Source organism: Triturus cristatus, chromosome 3_1, assembly GCF_964204655.1.
Source record: "Triturus cristatus chromosome 3_1, aTriCri1.1, whole genome shotgun sequence".
Taxonomy (NCBI): domain Eukaryota; kingdom Metazoa; phylum Chordata; class Amphibia; order Caudata; family Salamandridae; genus Triturus; species Triturus cristatus.
In genome coordinates, this window is record NC_140583.1 from 620,042,251 (window position 1) to 620,069,193 (window position 26,943).

The window sequence follows — 26,943 nt, forward strand, 5'->3', positions numbered from 1 at the left end:
GAGGCTCATATCACCCTACCTGCTGCTGACTTTGCCACGGACATCGACGGTGCTGGGTCCCGGACGCTGGTAGTTCTCCCCCGCCGCCGTAGCTTCCTGCCTCGCACGGCCGCCGCAGGGGAGACTACAGCTCCCAGCTTGCTCTGCGGCCTTTGCCACGCCCACTTGCCGCCTGTTCGCGCCCGGAGGCGCATAAACGCCAGGAGCTCCCTCGGTGGAGCGGGAGGCTCATATCACCCTACCTGCTGCTGACTTTGCCACGGACATCGACGGTGCTGGGTCCCGGACGCTGGTACTTCTCCCCCGCCGCCGTAGCTTCCTGCCTCGCACGGCCACCGCAGGGGAGACTACAGCTCCCAGCTTGCTCTGCGGCCTTTGCCACGCCCACTTGCCGCCTGTTCGCGCCCGGAGGCGCATAAACGCCAGGAGCTCCCTCGGTGGAGCGGGAGGCTCATATCACCCTACCTGCTGCTGACTTTGCCACGGACATCGACGGTGCTGGGTCCCGGACGCTGGTAGTTCTCCCCCGCCGCCGTAGCTTCCTGCCTCGCACGGCCGCCGCAGGGGAGACTACAGCTCCCAGCTTGCTATGCGGCCTTTGCCACGCCCACTTGCCGCCTGTTCGCGCCCGGAGGCGCATAAACGCCAGGAGCTCCCTCCGCGTCGCGGGACGCGCGCGTCGCCGGGCAGAGGGCGGGCCGTCTGTGGCCGTCAGGGGCCAAAGGAGGCCGGGCTGGGCCACACCCTTTACTTTGAGCGCTAATAATCCGATTAAGGTGATGCCCTCGCCAGGACCACGTGATTCTTTATTAAGGGAGGGGGGCAGTAACACAGGGACACTGGACAAATACTTCAAATCCGCCAAAGGAGATGCAGGCAAAGAAAATTCCCTGGAGAGACGAAGGGCGGAGCGGCGGCGCTCCATCGAATCCATGAAGAGTAGACCCCTGACAGAGATCACCCCCCATCTTATGTCTCAAGAGGAAGGTACGCCCCCCAGTAGTTTACACCCTTTGACTCTTGAGGACCTCCCCCTCTTATTTCGGGCAATTTCTAGTCCCCTGGGAATGGCCCCTGGAAGGTCCACAGACACAACTCCTCCCACGATACGGGACACCCCCGTCAATTTGGTCACCCAAACTTCCCCTTTTTATGCAACTAAGAATGGTAATCCAAAACAAAGTATTGCGCGGGTGCTGTATAGGCCTCCACCAAGTAAACGTAGTAGGAAGTCTATGAGGGGGAGGGGGAAAGCCAAATCACTTCATTTAGATTTTGGCAAAAAACTTATAAGTGCCCAACAATCTGGGAGGGATAATGAGATTGTGCCTATTGGTTCCCCCTCCAAGGCCCTTGGCCCCAATATAGTTGCCACCAATAACGACCTAGTGGCCAATGCACCTAATACAAATTCCCCTCTCATATCTATAGAGAGTATAGAATTTCTACTTCGCTCCCTTCTGCAGCCCATTAGTGATAGTCTGAAAAAAGTGGAGATCAGGCTCACTCTACTGGAGACATCTCTTACTACCCTGAACACTGTAGTTAGCAAACAATCTAAAAACATGGGGCCCCATCTCTCCGCAGGAAACCCTCCTAAAATAGGAGTTCCACAGGATACCAATAAAGTCCCCGTTGATAGCATGCCTATTGTCCCCCCTCTGCAGCCATTAATGGCTATTCCAGCCCGGGTACCACGCAGTAATCCAACCCATAGGCCCTTACAAACAATAGACCTTGCCCATCAAAGTTTCCAGACAGGGAGTAACGGTGGCCACCAAGAAGCTGGCAATGCCCCTCTAATCTCCCCGGGCTGGCATGCCCCAAGAACACGAAGACCAGATCTGCCGCCAGAAGCTAACAGTTTAACGGTGGTTCTAGCAGGCGCTCCCCAATTAAGACCAGGGGAAAATGAAGATTACCAATCTCTAAAGAGAAAGGTCATCAAATGGTTAAACTTGAACCGACCTCTACCATCTCATTTTAATAATGAGATTATTATGGTTAGAAGGGTCCAGTGGTTAGGGAAGACCAGGAAAACAATAATAGGGGACTGTATTCTGGTAAGCTTCAAGGACCCGGGCACTGTTCTGCACATCTGTGAAGGAACAAACAGATCACTGGATTCTACTATCCAGACCCTCCCAGTATCCTTCTTTTTCCCCCCTATCCGTATGCGTCATGCTCCATCGCAGGATGAGTGGATAAGGGTGGAACATAAACGCAGACATAAGGATTATGTACAACGCCCAAACCTCCAAGTGCAGGAAACACCCTATTTTTATTCCAACCGTTTCAACTGTTTGAATGGTTTAGATGGGGTCGATTGACTTCCTGTCAACACGCTAATGTCTCAAGATTGTGGCCCCTGTAGTTCCCTCAAGTCATTCACCCCGACTGATGGTAAAACCCCTGGGCCACTGAGCAATCCAGTGTCCATGGATGATTCATCCGACCACAATGCTGCCAATGCCTCCGGGACATCGAATGGGCCAACACCTGTGGAGAACGACTCCAGCGGACTTTTCGAACTAATAGTCCCTACTGCTGGTAATGCGCCAGAATTCCCGATTGCAGTAGAGTCTGGAACCATTTCCTCTAATACTTTTGGCATGGCACCTAACACCCCCCCCTTTTGTACTGCTTTGTTCGCCACAAGTTGGCAGGGTATGCTCAGACGTGAGTCCCTTGCTCACTTTGCCACTGGATTCAAGCAAGCATGGCTGAAGACGGCTGAAATGCCAGAAACCGGTCCTAGGAAGCTTGTTTCTGGTCCAGGGAAGGCATGGCTTGGCAGTTCGGGCTGGACTGTTCCCATGAGGCACAGGGTCAGACTGATTTGCATATGGCCATGTCTGAACTGGGGTGGCAGAGTGGGCTAAAGAATGGTGATGGATCAAACCCAGATCTGTTGACTGGGTGTGAGTGTTTGATTGGTTCTGATGCTCCGTCCATCACCCCCCCCTTTTGTACTGCTTTGTTCGCCACAAGTTGGCAGGGTATGCTCAGACGTGAGTCCCTTGCTCACTTTGCCACTGGATTCAAGCAAGCATGGCTGAAGACTGCTGAAATGCCAGAAACCGGTCCTAGGAAGCTTGTTTCTGGTCCAGGGAAGGCATGGCTTGGCAGTTCGGGCTGGACTGTTCCCATGAGGCACAGGGTCAGACTGATTTGCATATGGCCATGTCTGAACTGGGGTGGCAGAGTGGGCTAAAGAATGGTGATGGATCAAACCCAGATCTGTTGACTGGGTGTGAGTGTTTGATTGGTTCTGATGCTCCGTCCATCACCCCCCCCTTTTGTACTGCTTTGTTCGCCACAAGTTGGCAGGGTATGCTCAGACGTGAGTCCCTTGCTCACTTTGCCACTGGATTCAAGCAAGCATGGCTGAAGACGGCTGAAATGCCAGAAACCGGTCCTAGGAAGCTTGTTTCTGGTCCAGGGAAGGCATGGCTTGGCAGTTCGGGCTGGACTGTTCCCATGAGGCACAGGGTCAGACTGATTTGCATATGGCCATGTCTGAACTGGGGTGGCAGAGTGGGCTAAAGAATGGTGATGGATCAAACCCAGATCTGTTGACTGGGTGTGAGTGTTTGATTGGTTCTGATGCTCCGTCCATCACCCCCCCCTTTTGTACTGCTTTGTTCGCCACAAGTTGGCAGGGTATGCTCAGACGTGAGTCCCTTGCTCACTTTGCCACTGGATTCAAGCAAGCATGGCTGAAGACGGCTGAAATGCCAGAAACCGGTCCTAGGAAGCTTGTTTCTGGTCCAGGGAAGGCATGGCTTGGCAGTTCGGGCTGGACTGTTCCCATGAGGCACAGGGTCAGACTGATTTGCATATGGCCATGTCTGAACTGGGGTGGCAGAGTGGGCTAAAGAATGGTGATGGATCAAACCCAGATCTGTTGACTGGGTGTGAGTGTTTGATTGGTTCTGATGCTCCGTCCATCACCCCCCCCTTTTGTACTGCTTTGTTCGCCACAAGTTGGCAGGGTATGCTCAGACGTGAGTCCCTTGCTCACTTTGCCACTGGATTCAAGCAAGCATGGCTGAAGACGGCTGAAATGCCAGAAACCGGTCCTAGGAAGCTTGTTTCTGGTCCAGGGAAGGCATGGCTTGGCAGTTCGGGCTGGACTGTTCCCATGAGGCACAGGGTCAGACTGATTTGCATATGGCCATGTCTGAACTGGGGTGGCAGAGTGGGCTAAAGAATGGTGATGGATCAAACCCAGATCTGTTGACTGGGTGTGAGTGTTTGATTGGTTCTGATGCTCCGTCCATCACCCCCCCCCTTTTGTATGGCACCTAACACCCCTGATCATTTGAGGCTAATTTGCTGGAACGTTGCTGGACTGGCTAACAAACTGGGTGACCCGGACTGGGCAAAATATATCGAGACTGGAGACATATGTATGTTCCAGGAAACCTGGGCCAGAGAGGACTATGGTCACCAAGGTTATATGTCATTCTTCACTCCAGCAAGGTGGGAAGGCAAAGGCCGTCCGTCAGGAGGGCTTACGACTTGGGTCGCATCTCATCTGGGTTGTGTGGCAACGCGGTTGCCGACTAATTCTGAAGATATCCTTGCGATTTCATTACTATGGCCCAACCAAGTTAAACTTGTGTTTATTAACATATACTCTAGGCCAATGGGAATTGCAAGGGAATCACCAACCATAGATGAACTTTCCAACTTTATATCTGACCTAACGAGTGACTCATATTATGTAGTGGGAGGGGATTTTAATTCCCATTTTGAGCCACTCCCTGGCCTTCTGGACGGGCTATCATCGGATGAAGAGGTCAGATGGGCAGTACCTTTAGTGGAAGCTCCTCCTCCGAAGGCATGGACCCCACTAGCACTACAAATTACAGCCCTCACCCTGAAGTTCGGAATCAGAGCTTGTAACGGGCGAATGAAATCCGACATACCCAGTAAAACCACCTACAATAGACTGGGAAGAGAGACCCGATAGTGACCATAACGCACTTGAGCTTGACCTTGTTCATCCTGGCCCCCAAGCTCCTGCGAGTAATGCGGAAGGGAATAACCCTGCGCTTCTCCTTGATAATAACAGGAGAAGGATTAGGTGGGAGCACCTGGTCACTAACAAGAATAAACTCCCCCTGTTCTATGCTGGGATAACTCCCATCTTGGAAACTGTGGGGTGCTTGGATACCGAGGTAAACAATAAAGACTCCCAGGGCAAACTGTCCAAGGCCCATGAGGACCTCATAAAAGCTGCGGTACCTCATTTTACTTGCGGTCCACGAAAAGCAAAAGGGGGGCGACGTGGCAAAACACCATGGTACAATCGAGCTTGCAGAAGGGCAAAAACAGAACTCCTTAGACTAATCAAGGAGGGTCTAGGGGGGGATAGCCTTAAACAAACCAGGCGAGCCTATAAGAAACTTATTGCCCATGCAAAGGCAGAATGGGAGGAAAACCAGTGGGAGGAACTCACTAAGGCCCTAGCGATCCAAAACCAACGTCTGTTTTGGAGGATTGTGAGTGGGGGGTCGGGGAACTTACAATCGGCACTAGAGCCCAATATAGCCCCGGGGGTGTGGCAGGCCCACTTCCAGATCTTATACAGTCTGGAGCCGGGAGAATCTCCTGTTGCTGATGAGGTGGTCTGGCCGGACTACGAAGGGGAGCCAATAACGTTGGGTGAGGTGACAGTAGCCATCTCAGGACTGGCTTCTGGAAAGGCGCCGGGACTGGATGGATTACCAGGGGATATGTTTAAACAGGAGCCCACTGTTTGGGCCCCTTACCTTACCGCCCTTTTCAATGGAGTTCTTGGTGGCATGGAAATCCCTAGTACTTGGCTGGGGGCAGAGGTGGTCCCTATCTTCAAAAAGGGCTCGCCGCTCCTCCCAGCCAACTACAGGCCGATCAGTTTAATAGACGTGGCACAGAAACTCTTTGGCAGGGTGTTGCTGAATAGGCTCCAGGACTGGATGGAGGAGGTGGGTGCCCTTAGTCCCTATCAGGCAGGATTTAGGAAGGGGGTTTCCAAAGTGGACCAGGTTTTTAGATTGAACCTGATCTTTTGGAGGGCAGCAAAACTCGAGGGCGGTAGTCTGTACACAATTTTTGTGGACTTACGGGCCGCCTTCGATCTGGTGCCCAGGGGGAAACTTTGGAGCGTCCTGGCAGAGATGGGTGTTCCCCAGGACATCCTATTGATCTTGCAGAGGCTGCATCACAATAATTATGCCCGAGTGAGGTGCGGGAGGTCGGGGGAACTGACCGATAGATTCCCCGTTGGCCGGGGGGTGAGACAGGGCTGTGTGCTGGCACCGACCCTGTTTTGCCTCTTCGTCAACGGGGTAATCGCCCATCTGAATGCCACCGAATATACTGATGCCCCAAAGTTGAATGGCAGCAGGGTGCCCGCAATCATGTTCGCGGACGACACCCTGCTGCTATCCAAAACCCCTATGGGTATACAGAGGATTCTTGACTCCTTCGTGACCTTCTGTATTGATAGGGGGCTGGAAATTAATGCGGCAAAAACCAAATTCATGGTTTTGAACCCGAGGCAAAAATTGCGGCCAAATCCGCAATTGGGAGCTGTACGGCTCGAGAGAGTGGCCACCTTTGAATACCTGGGTGTGACACTCAACGAAACCATGACTTGGGGACCCCACCAGAATAGGGCTAACCTCAAACTTACTCAAACCACTGGGGGTATCGCCCGGATGATGACTGGTTCATCATATCGACCATTGGGGGCATTAATTCAGATATATAAGGCCCAGGCGAGGGGAATGATAATGTATGGGGCGGAATTATGGGGCTATATGCCTTGTCGGAGTCTGTCTCTAACGGAAAATAAATTTATAAGACAGATAGCCGCACTTCCGCCCAGCACCCCGCTCCTCCCTCTGAGGCTTGATTTGGGCCTACGCCCGTTAGTTGACGAAATAAATCTGAGACCTCTAGCATTCTGGCGCAGGCTGTGGAGTAGTAACGATCTTGTAGAATATAGGGCGGAACTACTCGAACTTCTGAATCACCCAAAAGTGCTAAATATCCCTTGGGTCAAATACATCCAAGCCACTTGCATGGAAATAGGGCTACCCGACTTATGGACTGAGCCAGCGGTAGCTGCACTAAATATTTCCAAAAAGTCCCTGGCAAATGTTTATCATGAATACAAATTAGCCAGGGCGCAAGCCACCCAGGAAGAAGGGTCCTTAACTGCCGTGTTTTTTCAAAGTAAGGATGTTTACAGGTTTGAGAAGGTATTGGACCCCATCTCCCCGCTATTGGCCCGGAAGCTGTTTCTCCAATGGAGATACGGCACACTCCCCTTCTGGTCTTTTACAAGTACCTGGCCATCGGCCCCCACTACAAAGCAGTGTCCGGCTTGTGATACTACGGAGGAAACTGATTTGCATGTGGCTTTCTTCTGCCCAGCCTACAAGGCAGCACGAAAATATTGGCTCCTCCCGCTGATAAGGAATATGGGCTGCAGGGAATATGCACCAATGTATAGGATTTTAAAATCTGATGTCTCTGGCCCAACTGTCTTCGCCTTATCAAAATTTCTTACCAATGTTTGGCATACGCGTAATCGTATTCTAAAGGCGTTGGGTCCCTCTTAACCTTCATATCTGTGATTGAATATGTGCATTGTATATTTTAGAATGGAACTAGAATTGTTCATTGTGCTACTTTGATAACTGTGTTTAATAACTTTTTATCTTAATGCTGAATTATTTATGTTTTTTATGTCTATGTAAATATTTTATCTGTGCTTTTATGGTCATCGACCGAAATAAAGCTATCAAAGTGAAGTGATATCAACACAAATACACAATAATACTTCAAGTGCAATAGGTAAGTAATCACAAAGTACAGTGCTCTGCAGTGGGAGACCAAACCATATTTTAAAGAAGGGGAATAGGAACTGCGACCAAAGTCGGGACTTGGACCAGGCGACTCAGAGGAGCTGGGGACACAAGGAACCACCAAAGGTAAGTACCCAGGAACCCCATGTAGGCTGTGTATAGAGTAGAAACACAGCCACGTGTCCAATAAAAGTCAACGGGGAAGTCACAGTTTTGAAGAAGGAGCCTTCCCAGTAAACCCTGAAGAAACCCCATGGAAGACAAAAGGTTGGAGAATCATCCCACCCGTGGATACCTACACCAGGGAAGCCAAGTGCAATGGAGGACTTCAGGAAAGGTGCATCTGGAGAAGACTGCGCAAGAGTTTGGAATCGAAGGGTGGGTTCTGGAAGTGAAGAACCTATAAGGAAAGGGGACAGTGACTCTGCCACTCAGAGGTGATCAGGAGGCACGGAGGAGCAATGCCCACCAATGATGGACGGTTCTGAAGAGTTGACGGTGACTTTGTCGCGGCAGCTGTGAGGACCAAGCGACGCTGAGGAAAACCAGGAGCCATGCACAAGCTGTCCCACGTCGAAGTTGAGAACCAGGGGGTCGGTGTCAGGCGGGAGCACCAACAAGCCTTGGCAGCTGCAACAGGCATGGAAAGCGCAGAAGGAGCAACGTTGGACCAGCAAGGTCCAAGGGACTCGCCACAAGCAGGAGAGTCAGAGCAGGCCCCAAGCAAGCAGCGGAGCCCACTGAAGCAGGAGAGGATCCTCAGGCCGAGGGTACATGAGTCGCAAGAGGACCTCAAGAAACTCACCAAGCAAGTCCCACGGTGTAGAGGATGCAGTAAAGATGCTGTACTTGACAGGAAGTGGTGCTGGAGGCTGGAACTTCTTGTAGCCGGAAGATCTCTGGAGTGCAGAGACAACAAGCCTTGGGAAGGACAAGACAACGTGATGCACAGAGGTTTGGTCCCAGCGGATCCAACGAAGGATACTGGCCTCAAAATTGGAGGGACGACCGGTCAGGCCTCGAGGGAGTTGCAGAACCACCATCTGTGTTTCTGAGCCTTTCGAAGTCCATGGGACGTCAGGAGCAGCAGAGCAGTCAGTTTCACTCCAAGGGAGATTACTTTGGGTGTCCTTGATGCCCACAGGTCTGTTGAAGGTCCTGGAAGAAGTACAGACACAGACGACAAAGACGACTTGCACAACAGTGAGACCAGGAGGAGCTGGAGTCTTCTTTGATGCATTCTCTGTTCCAGGCGAATTCCAAGTGTCCAGACGGCCGAAGAGTGATGTGGTTTCAGGCTTGAGTTTTGACCCATGACAAATCTGACAAGCCACCCACAGGTAAGCCCTTATGTACCCTAGTGAAAGGGTTAGAACGACTTGGGGGTCCCTTCCAGAGGAGGGCTGGACAGAGGGGAGGATACTCCAATGTCCTTGGTCCAGTTTTGCACCAGAGCGGGTGCCAAGGGCTTCCAGACTGGTTCTAACTGGAGTATGCAAGGAAGGCACTAAAAGGGCCCTTCAAGACAGTCTGGTGGTGCTGGCAAGCGCCCCCAACCCAGTCAACAAAGTCCTGTCTAGGAGGTGGTCACACCTCTCTGCAAAAGGAATCCTATTGTTCTACCTTTCCCTGAGCTTGGCTCAGGAGAGCAGAATCATGTCTGTGGTCGGCAGCAGCCCTAGCTTGCTGTCAGACCCTGAAAGGCTGTTACCGGTAATACATGGGGGTACACCAAGGGAGGACCTCAGTACATGGAATCGTACTTTCAACACTGGAATCTGTGTTTGGGTGTGGTTCCAACATGTTTGATACTAAACATGACCGGGTTCAGTGCAGCCGCTATATAGTTATCCATCTCGTAATGACTGATGTCCACTATATGTATTAAAATGGCTGACTGTCCTTACAAAGCCTGGAGAATCGCCTCCAGAGTTTATAGGGGTGTCCTGCTCATGCAGGGATTACGTCACACTTATAACTAAGCACCGTGCCCTCAGGACTAAAGAGCCTGCCATAGGGGTGACTTTTAGGTTTTAAGTTCAGTGACCCCATATATAAGGAAACATATCTGTCGTGAGTGGTGCTAGCACCAACTCACACAGGCTGCAATTGCAGGCCTGTAGTCACAGTTTGAGTGGTCTCTCATGGGTGGCACAATACATGCGGCAGCCAAGGGAGACCCTGGTGTACCTATGCCCTGGGTACCTTAGTACCATATGCTAGGCACTTACAGGGGTACACCAGTAGCCACTTGTGGAGGTACAACAGTACTTACCATGGTCAATTTAGGGAGGAAGCACAGTGACTGGGGTCCTGTTTAGTAGGATTCCAGTCAGACTAAAATGCAGGGGGGAGTACCAGTAAAGCAGATCTTACTTTTCTACAGAGACCCTCTGAGTTACATTGGGAAGAAGGTGACCCTTTTAGCAAAATTGTTGAAGGACCCGAAGAAAGGTATTGATCGTTCCTGGAAGTCCTATCAAAACACTTGCTAGATCTCACAGGGCTGCTCACCATAACCTTGATGTGGCAGAGGAGGCCAAAGCTATAGAGGCCTAAGCCCCTCCAGGCAGCCTTTCTAGTTGGATGAAACGTGCAATCTGTTTCCTTGGAAATGTGAATTGGGCTCATTCTGCTGAAAGAAGGTGTTCTTTACTCATCAGGATAGAACCCCTTTTGAGCAGGGGGACCTTCACCACCTCTAAAGCAGGGCCAGTAGCTGAATGGGGCCTCTTCAGAGATCCTTTCCTACAGGAACTTAGTGGATATACTACGTGATTCTTGTGATAAGGTGCAACTGTCGATCTTCAAAGTCTTCAGTTAAAAGTTGTTCATTTCATCAAGGCAAGGAGTGCTCCACCAGCCACTATAACCATAAAAGCTCCCACAGAGATTTAGAAAATTAAACGCCTATCGAGATGAAAGGAAGTTCGGGGGATTTGTCACCACCTGAGGCAGTCATGACAAAGGCTGTAGTGGATACAGTGATCCCAGAGGATTTCCAGGTAAGGATTATCCATTTTTTCCAGCTTAATTTGGGGGCAGAGTAGCAGAGTTTGTCCTGGCATGGCGAAAATAACTAACAAACAGTTCTTAGAATTCCAAATAAAATGTTATGCCTCCCCAAGACAATAGTGAAGACCATATCCACTTGGGTTTTTCCATCAAAATACACTAAGAGGTGCATGAACTGGAATCAAAGGGGGTCATATTGTACACTACATCTTGTGGGTTATTGAGCAATCTGTTCTTGGACCAATATAAATGCAAGGGTCTTCGTCCTGTAATAAACTTCAGAATATACCGAGTGGGTAGTATACTGGCATTTCAAGATGGCGGGAATCCATTTATTAGAGGCTCCTTTTGTCAGGGAGACTGGAATGGTTTGGATGGACCTGAAAGATGCTTGCCTCATGATGTTGATTTTCTACCAACATCACAGGTTTGTCCACTTCTGATGACAAACACCGATATTAAAGTTCAAGGCCCTTCCTTTCGGACTCTCTTCGGTCCATGGTACTTCACCAAACTGCTTTGACCTATAGTGAAGTTCCTCCAGAGCAAGGGGCCAAAGGCTGATAATCTACCTTAATGACGTTCTTTGAATGGATTGACCACAAGAGAGAAAGAAGTTAAACTATTATTGCATGTCCTCTTTAATATCATTAATAAACTACACAACAAGTCTGATAATATACCAGATCAAACAGTCTATTGCAAAGAAAAGGGCCCAATAGACGGTCTGCTTCGTGTCTGGAATAAGATCTGTTACTAGTGGGGCAAACCTTAACCACATAGCCATTTTCCCTAAAGATCTTGCAGAGTCTGGATTAGCATACAGGACAATTGGTGTTTATCGCTCAGCAGTTATGTCAGGCTGTCTTCATTAGGTTTTCCAGCAGGTGAGCACAGTCTCATCTTAAACTATTTCAAACAATTGTACTTTATAGACCACTAGAACCCAGATACTCCTATCTCTGAGCTGTTAAACTAGTTCTCAACCTCTTACTTTTGGCTTTAAAATGATTTCCTGCACCAGAAAGAGCTTTAAGCTAAGCTTGCCATATTGCCTTGCCTGATTTCATGCAAAGGAGTGTCAGATGTCTGCATGTTGGATTTGCCGGCCAGGGTCTGTACGGCAGATGGGGTACATCCAAGAGGAAATAACCAGTGTGCACAGGCTTCCAAACAATAAATAACTAATTACTATCTTGGTCGGGATGATTAAATACAAAACTCAGTTGATTTCCTACCCAGTGTTCTGGATTGTCCCAAACTTACTTGGTGAGGTGCTTGGAAGATTTTAAAGCTGCAACAACAGAATTGAGGCTAGCAGGTGTTAAGTTCAGTTCTTCATTTCCATCGGGAAACCGTATGAGGCAGTTCTCCTCAGCAACAATAACTAGATGGGTCCTTTGAACCATGACAGAAGTGGGCATTGATTCATCAGCTTTTGGGGCCCATTCAGTGAGGCACGATGGTGATTATAGCCTTTGGCTGGATGGGGGACTAGAAAAAGGTATGCTCGCAGCAGCCTGGTCCTCTGCATCCACATGTAAACAATTTTATTTTAAGCTGGTCGCAGGGATAGGTTCCTCTGTTGAAGGTAAGCTTTACTCGTGCATAATTCTTGCTTCTGGTCCTTACATAAAATATCTTCGCTTTCATAACGGAAAGTTTCAATTCTGTTACGGACATGGAGGCAAACATTATTCCTACCAGGCATCAGGTTAACCTTTTAGGGTTTAAAGTATAAGTACTTCTGAAAGAGTTCTGTTTGCTCATCTTCGATTGTGCTCATGTAATTATGAGAATTTTAGGTGGTATCTGTTCTTGTTGTATTATGATCGACAATTGATGTTATTGTTAGTACACCGAAGTTTGATTGTTAGTTCCCATTTGTTCTTCAACTGTTGGTCGCAGGTTAGTATCAGATACAGGAGTTATATCCCGACGGGAGGTTAAACAAGTGATGTCTGAATGGTTTTGCTTAACGGGAAAATGTTATCTCGTTCACCTTAGATCATATCCTCTCTTGGTTTATTATGATCACTCACACAAAACACCCAGTGATTAAGCCACACTGGTGCAATAATCTTAATAATCTTATTTACCAACAGCACCAAACCCAAACAGGACATAACCCTCGGAGCCAAATTTTCCCACTGTTGTTTGGCTGCACTTGGTATACAATGTAACATCCTGCAATACTCCACTAATCACCAGTACCATTCACCCCCATGTGCTAACTTTTTGAGGAGTGGGCAACAGCAACTCTAATGCAGAAGCACATAAAGATAAATCCCTTTAGCTCTATTCTTACTCCAACTTATTCACATGCAGTTCATAGAAACAAGTTAATTTAGAAATGAGCTACTCAGTGGTCTGCCAACCAACCATAGAAGTTTCATGGCACATCAATATTCACAGACCTACAATACAAACCCTGGACTTTAACAGCCAGCACACCTGACTCAAGAATGCATAATAGCCTAAATGTAGGTCTACAAGTGCCCTGAAGAGTGTGGTCGTCCACACAACCCTTGACCCTGCTAGTGGCAGATGGACACTGTAAATTCTGCTAATATTTCTTATATTCCGTTTGCTAGAAAGCAGAGTGTGTTAGGTCTGTTAAAGAGTGTTTTTAGAGGAGACAGCCTGCGCCCTTATCGTAGACAGCAATTGTTAGTCTGTCCTTGCTGGGGCCGCGAGGCAGTCTAGGGCTACTGGGCCCCAACTGTGGTGGTTTAGTTAGGTCGCCACTGGTGCTTTGGGGTCTGGCCTAGTATGGCTCTGCAAGCTAGTCCAAAGACCTTCCTTTCCACACTTGACTTTCTGGGTATCTAAGTTGAGCAGTTAGACTTCAAAGGAATGTAGTGAGGGGGCAAGAGTTCAAAACAGCCAAGCGACTGGTACAGTAGTGTAATTTGCAGCCCACGCCTTCTCTTTTGGGAAAAAAATTAAGAGCTATTAACACACAGCAGAGCTATGCTGCACAGCACAATGAGGGCGAACTAAAGGGTTATAATCGTATTCACCTAAAAGTGAAGTGCTACGTCCCCTTCTCCCTTGCTCCTCCTCCATCCCTCTATGGTCTAGTGTCGTTCTCTACAGTTCCCAATTCTGTACAGAGTAGGCAAGGATTAGGCACAGGTGCACATAAATCCAAGAAGTCTCACTCCTTAGCAGAGCAACTTCATTCCCATTTCAGACCATGGCAAGGCTGCCATGTCAATCTTGGCACTTGGTTGTGTTGGTGTTCAGCTTGTACAGCAGGTGCAGAACGCATTTGCACACTTACGGTGCTGGTCCTTTCTTCTTGGCAGAGGGGACTCACTGGGCAGGTCTTTTCAGTTTCAGGATTCTTCGACAGCAGCACCGTCATTTCTGGCTGGAGACCTGGTTAAAGGACATAGCAGTTGCTGCCTCCCAGTTACATTTCGTCATGATCAGGTCTCTGTGGAAGTTTTGGCCTCTCAGCTGAACCTGGCTTCTCGCTTTAGTGGCAGTGTGGCTTTCAGTTTCCCCGCCAGCAACGGCATCGTCAATAATCTCAAGCCAGCAGCGGACTGCTAGTGAGATAGGAGTCTTTACTCTTTTGCTATTGTGATACAGTTGACTTGGAAACTACTTAGAGAACCCAGGGACCTCTTTTCAGCCCATATCAGCGTCCCCTTCTGCTGGGTGCATATCATGCCAGCAGTACGGTGAGCATTGCCTGCATTGCCAGCAGACAGATGGACTTCTCGGTTCTTTAGGCAGATCTTTAGCTTTTCTAGCAGAAAGTGTAGGCTTCAGCTGATGCTCCTTCCTCTCTGTCAAACTGACTGTCAGGCAAATGCCAGCCCTGGTTAAACAGCAGCTCTTCTCTTTTATGCAGAGCACTCCTTTCTTAAGTGAAAAAGAACTTGGAACTGGAGCAAAATGTTGTGTTTTTATTCCCTCTTATATACACAGGTTCCAGACAGGGATGTGATTTGACTTAATGATTCAGAGCTGGTTTAGGTTGTTTCCCTTTTATATGTAATTTCCAGGCTACTCTTCTGACACAGCCTTTGTGTAAAGCAGTGCTTCTCACAGGTAGCAATATAGCTGTCTGAAAGTGGGAGTATACGTGGACACAATGAAGCATGAGCTTTTTGCACCTGGCTGTCATCAGCCTTCCTGAAACTGTAATTAAAAGTTGAAAAAAAGGGCAAGCCTCGTCCAGAAACTTAACTTGAACAATTTGCAGACTGCTCCTAACAGCAGTATGTCGGCCGCATGGTGAACCTAAGACTCATGCGGCTTGTAACCGGACGCCTGACTGGGCTGCTGGGGCTTCATCTTCTCCCAGGTGAAAGCGGTGCCCTGCCTGCTGCTATCGAAGCCCGACTGTGCCTATTGTGTGAGTACTAGCCACTGCCAGCTGCCTGGGATACGTGGAGCTGTGCCTCTCTTCCCCTGCCCCGACGGGGACTTGACTGTGCACTGAGGGGCCTTTCTGCGGGGCATCATACCTGACCAGGCTGGCGGTGTACCTCAGCCGGATCCTTGAGGGCCGTCGCGCTGCTGCCATTGCTGTTACCTCGATTATTCCTTTACCACGCATAGTTTTACAACGATTTTTGTTGTAAATTTATGCATGGTAATGGCATACTCTTGGTAAAGGTTATACCCCTCCCCTGTACCCTTACCTGACCCCCCAGCCCCCAATACTTATTGTAATTACCCCTGCCCGTTACCCTCAATCCATATATTTATTTTTTAAATGTATATTCCCCTTGCCTCTTCATGTCTCCTCGTTCTTCCTTGTTGATGTTTTACGTCTTAAAGTTGAAGCGTCATTCCCTTTCACCTAAAATGATGTCGATTTCCGACCCGCCGTTACTTCTTGGTTTTTTGGGGGGGTGGGGGCCGGGGGGGGAAGACGCCCCCCCCCCCCCCCAAACACCCTTTTTTCATAATTTTGCCTTTTGCTCACGTCTTCGCCGACACTAAAAAAGGACTGAATGGGATGAGGTAGAAGACGTTCAAGTCCTGCTTGCGTGGTAAAGACTGTCGTGGAAGCAATACGCGTTGTAAAAACATTTACGTGGTAAGTGTACTGTTGTAAACGTAACGCGTAGAAAAGCCTTCGTGGTAAAGGCTGTTTCCCGTTGCTGATGGGTGCGACGCGGAGGTTGTAACTGCGGACGGCGGGTCTGTTTCTCGCGCGCTGCGAGCCCGGCGACTCCGCCCACGGTTCTGGAAGAGAAGTGTCCAAACTCTGCCAACTGTTGGGCAGCTCTGACGTGAAAAGAGGGTGAGAGACGTTTTGGCTGTCCAGATGTTGGATCACCGCATGTTCCTATACTGTTAGAGCTTAGATTACAGAGGCAGTGATGCCTAAGTACAAGGAGGGGATTGTGCTTGATATGTGAACCTGGCTAAACTGGTAATCGCTGACTCTCTGTAACCCATCATGGGAACAAAGTCCTCTGTATTTGCTTGGAGATATACATGCGCCAGTTACTGCTCTCCCCTGATCTCACGCGCCTGCTGTAAATCACTGTTATTGTTGCCTGCAGTGTTAGGCTATGTTGCGGGGCCATTGTTTGATTCTTTTTGCTGCTCTCGTCGCTCTGCCCTGGTGGGATTGTAGTCCCAGGATTGTTTGCAGAACTGCTCCGACGCATCTCGCTCCCTACTACTGCCCCTACACCCTGGTGGGAACTCCAAGTCCCAGGATGCAACGCGACCACCCACAGGTGCTGCTGACAAGGGGGAGGCACTGGACCATCTTTGTGCATAAAGCGCAGCCTCTCCACCCGCAGCGCGGGACGCGACCGGGTGAAGGGCGGGCCCGTCTGTGCCCGTCCGAGACAGTAAGAGGCCGGGCAGGGCCACCCCCTTAGGAACTTGGTTATGGGAATTTTACGCAACGTTAACAGTAAACTGGAACCAGGCATGACAGCCTTGAGTTTGGAAATCCATCCCAACCCTGCGGGCTGTCTAAATACATCCCAATTATATTGCGATGTAACTGATGACCCAGCGGGGACAGTAATTCCTGCTATTGTCTTAGACAGTGGTAAATTAGCTCTCTGTCATATTGCTTCATGGAACATTGCGGGAATTTGTTCCAAGCTAAGCAATGATCTGTGGTGGGACTTCATTTTACAATATGATGTTCTATGTTTCCAAGAAACATGGTCTGAAGAGGCCATCCATATGAATGGGTATAGGACGTACCACTCTCCAGCAAAAGATGGTCTGAGTGGGAGGGCCAAGGGTGGACTGTGCACGTATATATCCAGTGCTTTGAAAATAAAGGAAATAACGATGTTTGCCAATGATCCTTATTATCAATTGGTTATACTGGATATAGACGTAAATTATTGCATGGTCTTAACCAATTTTTATAATAACATCCCCCCAGCTGAAGTATGAACTGTTGTAAGGAACATGATAAATTTGTTGAAATCAGCTGGCAAAAGTAAGGCGAAGGATATGATGATATTACTGGCAGGTGACTTTATTTGTGCGCTAATGATGAAGATATTTTATGTGGCATTCTGAATGAAGAGGGGGCATGGTCATCCCATCTTCGGCACTCTGCTTTAGGGGAGCAATTTAAAAAAAATTAATTTTTGACCTTGATTTGGGTTTTGTTAACGAATTGTGCCCAACACCTGCCCCCATGCCCTGGACCTTTAGTGGTAAGGGCCTTTTTTCTACCATAATTGTTTTAATGTCAAGTAATTATGTACATAGTATTTACTCATTTAATGTCTCAGAGAATTCCCTTAGCGATCATTTTCCTTTGTGCCTGTCTATCATGCTAACCTCAAGTAAAATGGTTAGATCAAGCACAAATGATCAGTTGCTAGAAAATTTAGCTATTGGGAGTGTAAATGGGTTCTCTTTGCGCTGGTCCATGGTAGATCAGGCTGTGATAACTAAGACAGTGGTAGATAGATGTAAATCTGCTATTGAGATATGCCTGTGCGAAACAGACAACATCTTAGCCTCATTCTTGGAGATATCTAAAGCTGTAAAAGAATCCCTCCTCAGACGTAAAAATAGTAATCGACATGTGAATGGTTGCTTTGTCTCCAGGTGCACTCAAGCATACTCGCACCTAAAAAGGGAGCTGCACAAAAATCCAAGAAATCCGGTAGATCTGAGGAAGGAAAGATGGGATTATAAACAAGCAATTAAGGATAGAAAAAATTCTTTGAAGAAGACTTGGGAGGCACTACACATGGCTTCATTGGCGAATGATAGCTTGGCATTTTGGAAGGTAGTTAAAACACCTTTTTTGTTAAGCAAGGCCGGCCCATCCATTGAAATAGCAATGACTGAGGATCAATGGATTGAGCACTTTTCAAGAGTATATAATGGTGAGGAAAATCCTGATGTGATGGGTAGTAACGCTCAGGAGAATTATAACTCAAAATCACCTACTTATTACTCTGACTTGTTGTTTACCCTAGAAGAAGTGGAGCGGGCACTTTCTAAAAGCCAGGGAGGGAAGGCCCCTGGACCAGATGGGGTCCCCGTAGATTTGTTTAAATCAAGTATCTCTCTGTGGGGGCCCATCATAGCTCAGGTGATTACTGCTAGTTGTAGCACTGCTTTCTTACCTACCTGGGTAGAATCCACCATTGTGCCTATTTTTAAAAAAGGGGGACAGGCAGGGTCCGGGATGTTATAGGCCTATCTCCTTATTGGATGCTGTGACAAAAGTAATAGGCAGAATCATTTTGGAACGCCTCCAGGATTGGACAGAGGAGAACTCTGTCTCACTGTCTGACCTGTAATACGGTTTCCGTACTGGTCTTGTAATGATAGATTTAAATCTGTCCATCCTGGTGGGGAAATACACGAGGGCAAAGAGGGGGAATTTATTTTTAGCTGTTGTGGATCTCACAGCCGCTTTTGACTGTGTGATCCACAGCAAACTATGGTATATCTTAGAAGTTATGTGAGTTGAGGTTCAGATTATTTATTTTCTTAAGCGTTTTTATAGTGATGCCAAGGCACGTGTACGCTGTGGACTGAAGGGTGAACGTTCGGCTGCATTCCCGATTAAGAGCGGAGTCAGGCTAGGTTGTGTCCTGGCCCCGTTTCTCTTTAACCTTTATATTAATGGTCTGGGGGATGCCCTTCTCAAAGATACTAAAGATTTCCCACAGGTGGCAGGACGTTCAATACCAGCTCTCTTGTATGCGGATGACGCGGTGTTGATGTCCCGCACACATGTTGGCCTTCAGAGGGTGTTGGATATCTTCTCTCACTTTATGAAAGATCTTGGTTTGAGAGTAAACTCCTCCAAGACCTTCATTATGCGCTGTGGCTATGGTATCAAGAAACACACAGATAGGTTTGTGGTAGGACAGAAGATTGGGGCTATTAAAATGTTGTCATACCTGGGAATTCTTTTTGCCCACAATGACACTTGGGTACAAGCAGCTTCAGCGAAAAAGCTGGTTCTCCTAAGAACAACATCTGCCCTTATCACCTTTGCTAGAAAATTGGGGGAAAAGGCCACCAGAGGAGCTCATTAAAAATCTATAAGGCAAAGTGTGTCTCATCAGCAGTATATGGGGCAGGAGTCTGGGGGTTCACTGATCTGCTTCCAATCCAACGCATAGAGAATTCTTTCCTTAGATAGATCTTATCTGTCCCGAATAGTACGTCATCATGCATATGCCATGCGGAGCTGGGACTCCCCTTCATCTCTGATTTAATAAAACTTGAGCCTGTACTTCTTTGACACAGGCTATGGACCAAAGAAGAGGTTAAGTTAAACAGGGAAATTCTATCAGATACGTTAAAACTGGAAGGGGTTTTGAAAATCCCATGGATAAAATATGTCCGCAACTTTTTTAAAGACCTTGGTCATCTAGACTATTTCATTAACCCTACATCTATTCGGCAAATAACAAGGAAAGAATTGAGAAAAGAGGTTCTTCTGTTGCTGGATTCTATCAGAATGTCATCTGAGATGTGAAAACCTACTGTACTCCATAATCAGCTGATTTTAACTACTTTTAATATTCAGCCCTACTTAACTTTTGTACCTGGAGTTTACGATAGATTTTTATTGACTAGGTTCAGGCTGGGGGTATTTCATAGACTAGTCACCATACCTAACATGAATGACTGGTCTCAAAACCTCCATCTGTGCCCTTGTGATAATAATTCCAACCAATCTACGATCTGTGTCTTATTCTTTTGTAAATTTTACACCCATTTAAGGAGAATGTATTTGGTACCAGTTTTAAAAATGCTTGTGCTCCGCCAATGTCGGCCCGCTCTCCTTGCATTACAACATCTTGAGAATGAACATAGTGTTTTTATAACAGTAGTCTACTTAAAGGAAGTTTTGAGCCATAGGAAACTGTTGTCTACTTAATACCATTTTAACTTTTATAATGTATTATGTTTACAATGAGACAATATTTTTTAATACTGCAAATAATGAACTGTTGTCTCTTTTATATCGTTTGATATGAATTGTTGTCTTTTCCTGTGTGCGTTAATGATTCTTATGTAGCAATCGAATAAAGCTTTCCTTGAACTTGAACAACAAACGACAGTTCCACCCCTTACTTCTACTATCTACCAAAAGGCAGTGGTCATGAATAACTAATCAGCAATCCTTGGCTTACCAGAATCTCCACCCACAGGTGCACAGGCAGTACAATTCCACTGTCTGAGGGAAACTATACTCATCCTCCATCTTGTCTTACTTAACCATGACATCAAAAATAGATCCCACTGGCCCCTGTAGTCTGACTTATGTGACACACAATCTTACTACAATATACTTGCTTCACACCCACAAGATTTGACATGCTCCCAGGATGTCAGTGATGAGTTCAGGGCTTCACATCGCAGCCGAACTTTGCACATGTGGTGTTCAAACACACAAGCACATGAAAAATGTCAGATCTCACTATAGATTCAAAACATCGTATGCTGTCACCATCTCTTAATGTAATACACCCAGGGCATTGACAGTAGTCCACTGCCTAATACGAGGACACGCCTTGTGCTCTACTCCAGGTCTCCTTTAGATCATGTACTTCGCATTGTCAGGGACAGCCTAGGCGTCTGCGCACGTACAATGATTAACGCGACACCAGGACCAAAATAATTTGGGACAACAGTTTCCCATGTATTCTGAAACTCTTGGCAGGAGTACAAGCTTGGTTTTCATGCAGGGGGCTTTCCCACCCCCACCAGCAATATATTGCCCACTGCCCTCCTGCATCCTAAAATCTAATTCTGTCATCAAGAGTATCTTGTTCCAAAGCCACAGACTAAGAACATTTCTCCAATGCATTTGTAAAAACCTGTTTATCAGTATCTGACAAGTTCATGAATGGTACACATTCTGCTGCAGAAGAAAAGGTATAATCTGGTGAAGGGAATAATATTAGTAACAGTTTTTAATGTGACTATTAGAATATACCAACATACAAATCAAATAAAGCTGTGCAAGTAATTCTTAAGTTTAGAGGCGCATGCAAAGGTTCTAAGACATTGTTTGCAGTTACAGGATAACATTTCATCTCTTACGGGGTGCTCAGTCTAAAGTGTGCTAGTACTTTTGTTCAGAGTAGAAAAATGTGCTTGTTTTCTAGTGTCACCTTTCACCTAACCTCCTTAAACTGCCTTGAAAACCCTTTGCTAGATCATTGGAAAGTTGAATTGGGCTAAGAAAATCAAACTTTCAAAAATGGAATAATCGTAATGTGAAGGCTTTGTGAGGTTCTAGTCATCTACGTTAGGGTAAAAACCTAAAGTGCAAATATGTATGTTGCTTGTCCAAAATGTATTTGCAGTGCCTTTCAGCACAACCAGGCCACAGAATCTATGGTAGCTCCAGGATACTCTCGTGGGTGATAGTGCTTGTTACAAGTACACATACCATGATATAACATAGCGTGTGTACCTTGTCCTTTAAAGGACCGAAGTTGGAATGAGCCTAGACTTTAACTGCTGGGAATATGCATAGCATTTGAAGGACGTTCTCCTACCTGCAACAGGATTATAAAATCGGTGTTAGCTTTAAAGTTAACAACATTTACCGAATACAAAGTGGTGGACTGGTCAAGCCTACATACATCCAAGGAACACTCGTATGGCATGAATATACTGGAGCGTAGTGTAGACTATCTGATTTAGACTCCAGAGCATCTAGCTAAATTCCGTCATTCTAATTAGAACAAACAGTACCATGATAATTTCTCTGACGAAGGAAAAAGTAATACCTTTAGATTCTCTAAAGTTAGGTAAAGGAGATCTGGTTTCCTGCTGAGATTTTCCATAGGCATACATTTGCAGGATCTCCGAACACCATATTCAGAAAAGATGAGCGAATGTTTCTAGGAACTACAGGAATGGTTTCTGAATGACTAGGCGCCTTGTGTACCAAGGCAGTTTAACCATTCTATGCCTATGGGCAAATGTGTTGATACATATGGCCCTAGGTTCTCATCCCCAGAAAGAAAAACTACAACTTGCATTGTCGAGGTTCCCAGAGCACATATGCAGGGGGGGTGTTCATTTTACAAGTTGTTCAGAAGCATTTCACCATGGGTTGTTTCCCTTGAATTTATCTCCGTCCCAAAGTGTCACCAAGCTGAAACACACAGCATAAGGTATCCTCCTTTCACTTGCGTGACCGCAACAGATGAGTGGTATGCAGATAGTCTTGCCTCCCATTGAAGGCACAGGATTTTTGTATGCAGTTTGCAGTGTGCTGTACTTGGCATTGTTGGTCCCTAGTTCTGTCATTGTAGAGATTTAGACATTCTCTCCGATTGCTTAGAAATCTTGTAACGCAACGCATCCTTCCACCCAAACAACATATGCCTTCAAGTGGAGTTAACTGTGCATTTGGTGTTTGAGTAAGCAGTTAACCTAGGAACATGCCTTATTTTTGTATTTCGCTAAATGTGGCCTCCAGTTTTCCTTTGTAGAATTACATTTCATTGGTGTTCCTACCTTTTGTACGTGTCTACCTGGGACATTTCTTCTCTGCCACCGTTGTCAAGGTTTTCATGGAGGACCTATGTGAAGGTTTTACCCTGAACTGAAAGTAAAACCTTCACCCGAAATTAAATAGACTCCTGTGGAAATTGAATTAACCCATTCCCACCTTCACACTCAAGGCAAGCCTTGTGCATGTGTCTTGAAAGGTTCCTTTTCTAGTACATCTGTAACTACTGAATTAATTGCTGCTCTATACACGTTTTTAGGTCTCGGCTAGAGTGTCTGCGCACATGCGCAGCTCGCTCGGCGAGATTTAATGATTCTGAGGGAATTCTGTAAAGGGCTTCAAGCCCCGCCCCTCTTTCCCATTGGCTGGCATCACCGTTCATGCTAAACGGTGGCCATCCGTTGGGAAAGAGCACTTTGTGACGTAGACTTTCCAATTTTCAGACGGCCCACTTGGATGGGCTCGTCTGACTTCCTCCCATTGCAAAAGCTTTCTTATCTTTATGGGACCATGTGTTTCAAACAAATGGCCCCATAAAGACCAGATCTGGCGCGATCTCTCCCTCCCCTTCTTTGCCTCTTCCTTTCGCTCTCTCTCCCCTCTGCCAGCCCCCTGAGCATTGGTATCATATTGCACAGCATCTCAGGTTCTCCCAACCATCGAGCTGTTCGTTCTGTGGAAGCCATTCAAAAGGATACAGCAAAGAGGCCACAAAATGAATGTTCTTTCATTCATTTGTTGTTTACCAGCCACACAGTACTGTGTTGAACCACATTCACAGAGAAAAATATTTACCATTATTGCAGAAAACCTATGTTCGTTGTCAAGTGACACTTGGGCAGATGTGTGTGTGTGTCTGCGCTTTGTTGAAAGGACGCCGAGCCCTCGTTCATTCATGCCTACAGACTGCGCCGAATTACTTACAAATGTTTCGTTCTGACTTTGTATTTTCACTTATTTCAGTAGATTGACCCGCCGCACCCTCGGAGGGTATCAAAATCGCAGGCGGGTGCACAGAACAACTTCAGTGCAGAGGGAACTCTCTCCTCTCGGAGCTCGTAACTTCCAAACGTTGTACTAAATACGAGGCTCGTGCACAGCAGCTTCACCCCCTGGCGTGTTTATTGAGAATTAGCGTGTACCGTACGCACACACAACACGTGGCTTCAGAGGGATATCTGCAGCAAGACTCTCTACTACTCTACTCTCTACTACTCTCCCTACTACTCACTCTCCTATTCTGTACTCCTCTCTCTCTCTCTCTCTCTCTCTACTACTCTACTAGTCTTTACTACTCTCTCTACTACTCTCTCTACTACTCTCTACTACACTCCTACTCTCTCTCCTAGTCTACTACTCACTCTACTACTCTCTACTACTCTCTACTACTACCCTCTACTACTACCCTCTACTACCCTCTACAACTCTCTACTCTCTACTACTCACTCTCTACTACTCACTACTACTCCCTCTCTACTCTCTACTACTCTCTCTCTACTACTCTACTACTCACTCTCTACTCACTACTACTCTACTACTCATTCTCTACTACTCACTACTACTACTACTCTACTACTACTCTACTACTACTCTACTACTACTCTACTACTCTCTACTACTCTACTACTACTCTCTACTACTCTCACTCTACTACTCTCACTCTACTACTCTCACTCTACTACTCACTCTACTACACTCACTCTACTACTCTCACTCTACTACTCTCACTCTACTACTCTCTCTACTACTCACTCTACTACTCACACTCTCCTACTCTACTACTCACTCTCTACTATTTGCTACTACTCACTCTACTACTCACTCTCCTATTCACTACTACTCTCTCTGCTACTCTTTGCCACGCTCTCTGCTACGCTCTCTGCTACGCTCTCTGCTACGCTCTCTGCTACGCTCTCTACAACGCTCTCTGCTACGCTCTCTACAACGCTCTCTACAACGCTCTACTACTCACTCTACTACTCACTCTCTCTCCTACTCTGTACTACTCACTCACTACTACTCTCTACTACTCACTCCCTACCTCTCTACACCTCTCTCTCTAACTCTCTCTGCCTCGTCACCTCTCTACCCGCACACACTTGCACATATATATATATATATATATATATATATATATATATATATATGTGTATATATATATATATATATGTGTATATATACACATTCATACGTATATAAACATATATACATCTGCATATCTATACAAATATAAATGCATGCATGCATATACATATATGCATACATATGCTTGTTATGTACATGAAAGTTTGAAAAACACTAATAAAACCAAAGCTAAAAAGCCACCTAATTACAAACAGAATTGCTTTAACTTTTACAAAGCCGAGACCTGTTGCATTTTTAATGCTTGTTTTTTTTTTAATAATCCGAGGTGACGAAAGGACACATTCCACAAAAGCCGTTTTAGCTTTACCGTAGTCTTAATGATGCGCAAACAGGCCATCTGGGCATTAGTGCATGCCAAACTCTAATGCATTGAATCCAGCTCCACAGTCAACTCTTTAGTGGATCTTGCCTTGCTGCAAAACGTATTTGTTTATATTATTAGATCATTTATGCTCTCCCTATTTTGTTTTCTTCTTCCAGAGTGAGGGCATGAACTTGCTTTTCAATTCTACTGCATAAATATCCAATACCATGAATATCGAGAAATTCCACGAAAAGTAATTTGCTTGTAATCACCACAATGGAATTATTTTTATTCATAAAAACAGGGTCTTATCTCTGCTTTGTGGTTAATGAGCCTTATTCTGCCCTGCATTTACTGTGCTCCTCTACGGACTGGTACATTGCCTCTTCTGGAATGCTTAAAAAGCATTGTCTGACTCTTCTCATTTGAAAGCTTATGTATACATGGGTCTTTTTCCTTATTTTTATTGTTTTATTTCAAATTCTTTATTGAGGATTCATAACTTTTAACCCAAGCCAAACTCCCCCGCCCCCCCCCCCCCCCCCCCACCCCCCCATCCAAGCCAGCAGACCTACATATCTGGCAAGCAAACAGAAGCAATGAAATAAGAGAGGAGGTATTTTTAACATTCTGCAACCATTAAGCATTCATCACAGAGCTGGAATACAAATATACAAAACCCAGCGAACCCCGCTGCTCTGCCCCTTGCATTAAACGGGTATCCCCCTCCCCAAAGGTGCGTTATGCCTCACTACCTATCAGATTGTACCACTAGTAGACCCACCCCACCAGTGCCTTCAGCCGTAGTCCTTTACCTTCCTCCCTCCGAATGTGTCTCCACCCATTCCCTCATTAGAGCCCAGGCTTGTAGTCCTCTTTTTTTCTTTTTTTTAGACGGCTGACCTTTTGGAGGGCAGGCTGCCATTTCTATATGGTAAATGGATATAAGCTACGCAAACCAATGGTTCCAGGATGGAGGACCCGGGTCAAGCCATGCTGTTGCTGGACACAGCCTTAATACTGCCATCGGAAGAAAAGTAAAGGTTTGAGCATGGGGGGGGAGGGAGGATCTTTTCCTTTTGTACCCCTAATAAAATCAATTGGGTGAACCACAATCCGCAAACCCACTCTAGCCTCGAAAAATCGACTTATGTCTCTTTATAAATCTTCGAAACATGGGCATTCTGCGAGCATGTAAACTAAGTCTGCCCCATAAAGCGGACAGTGAGGACAGATCGTGCCGGATACTCCTCTCCATTTTACAGTTTGATATAAAGGTTAAACCACGTTTTGTAATGTTGGGCTTGCAGATGGGTTGACATAAAAATTGAGCTGGCCAGATCTAGTGAAGTGACACTTTCCACATTGATCATATGCAGTGCAGCCTGCCAGCAACAAATATGCTTACCCATATCATCTCCCATCCTGCTATTCAGCATCTTATATAAAACCCCAATTGATGGCTTTTTCTCGGTCAACACATCTAATATATCCACCCTAGACAACCCACCAGGCCCGCTTCGTTTCTTCCCTATAAAGCCCCTTATCTGCATATATTAAAAAAATTAATTGTGCCCTGAGTTGAAATCATTTTTAACTACTTCAAAAGTAGTATACCTTTATCATCACTAAAATCCCAAAGAATGAACTGT

General features: G+C 46.5%; 1 protein-coding gene across 2 annotated transcripts in view; it reads left to right on the top strand.

The window, feature by feature from the left end:
* CLPX (caseinolytic mitochondrial matrix peptidase chaperone subunit X) overlaps nucleotides 1-26,943 on the top strand; it is a 550,543-nt gene that overhangs the window by 215,669 nt on the left and 307,931 nt on the right. The window lies entirely within an intron of this gene.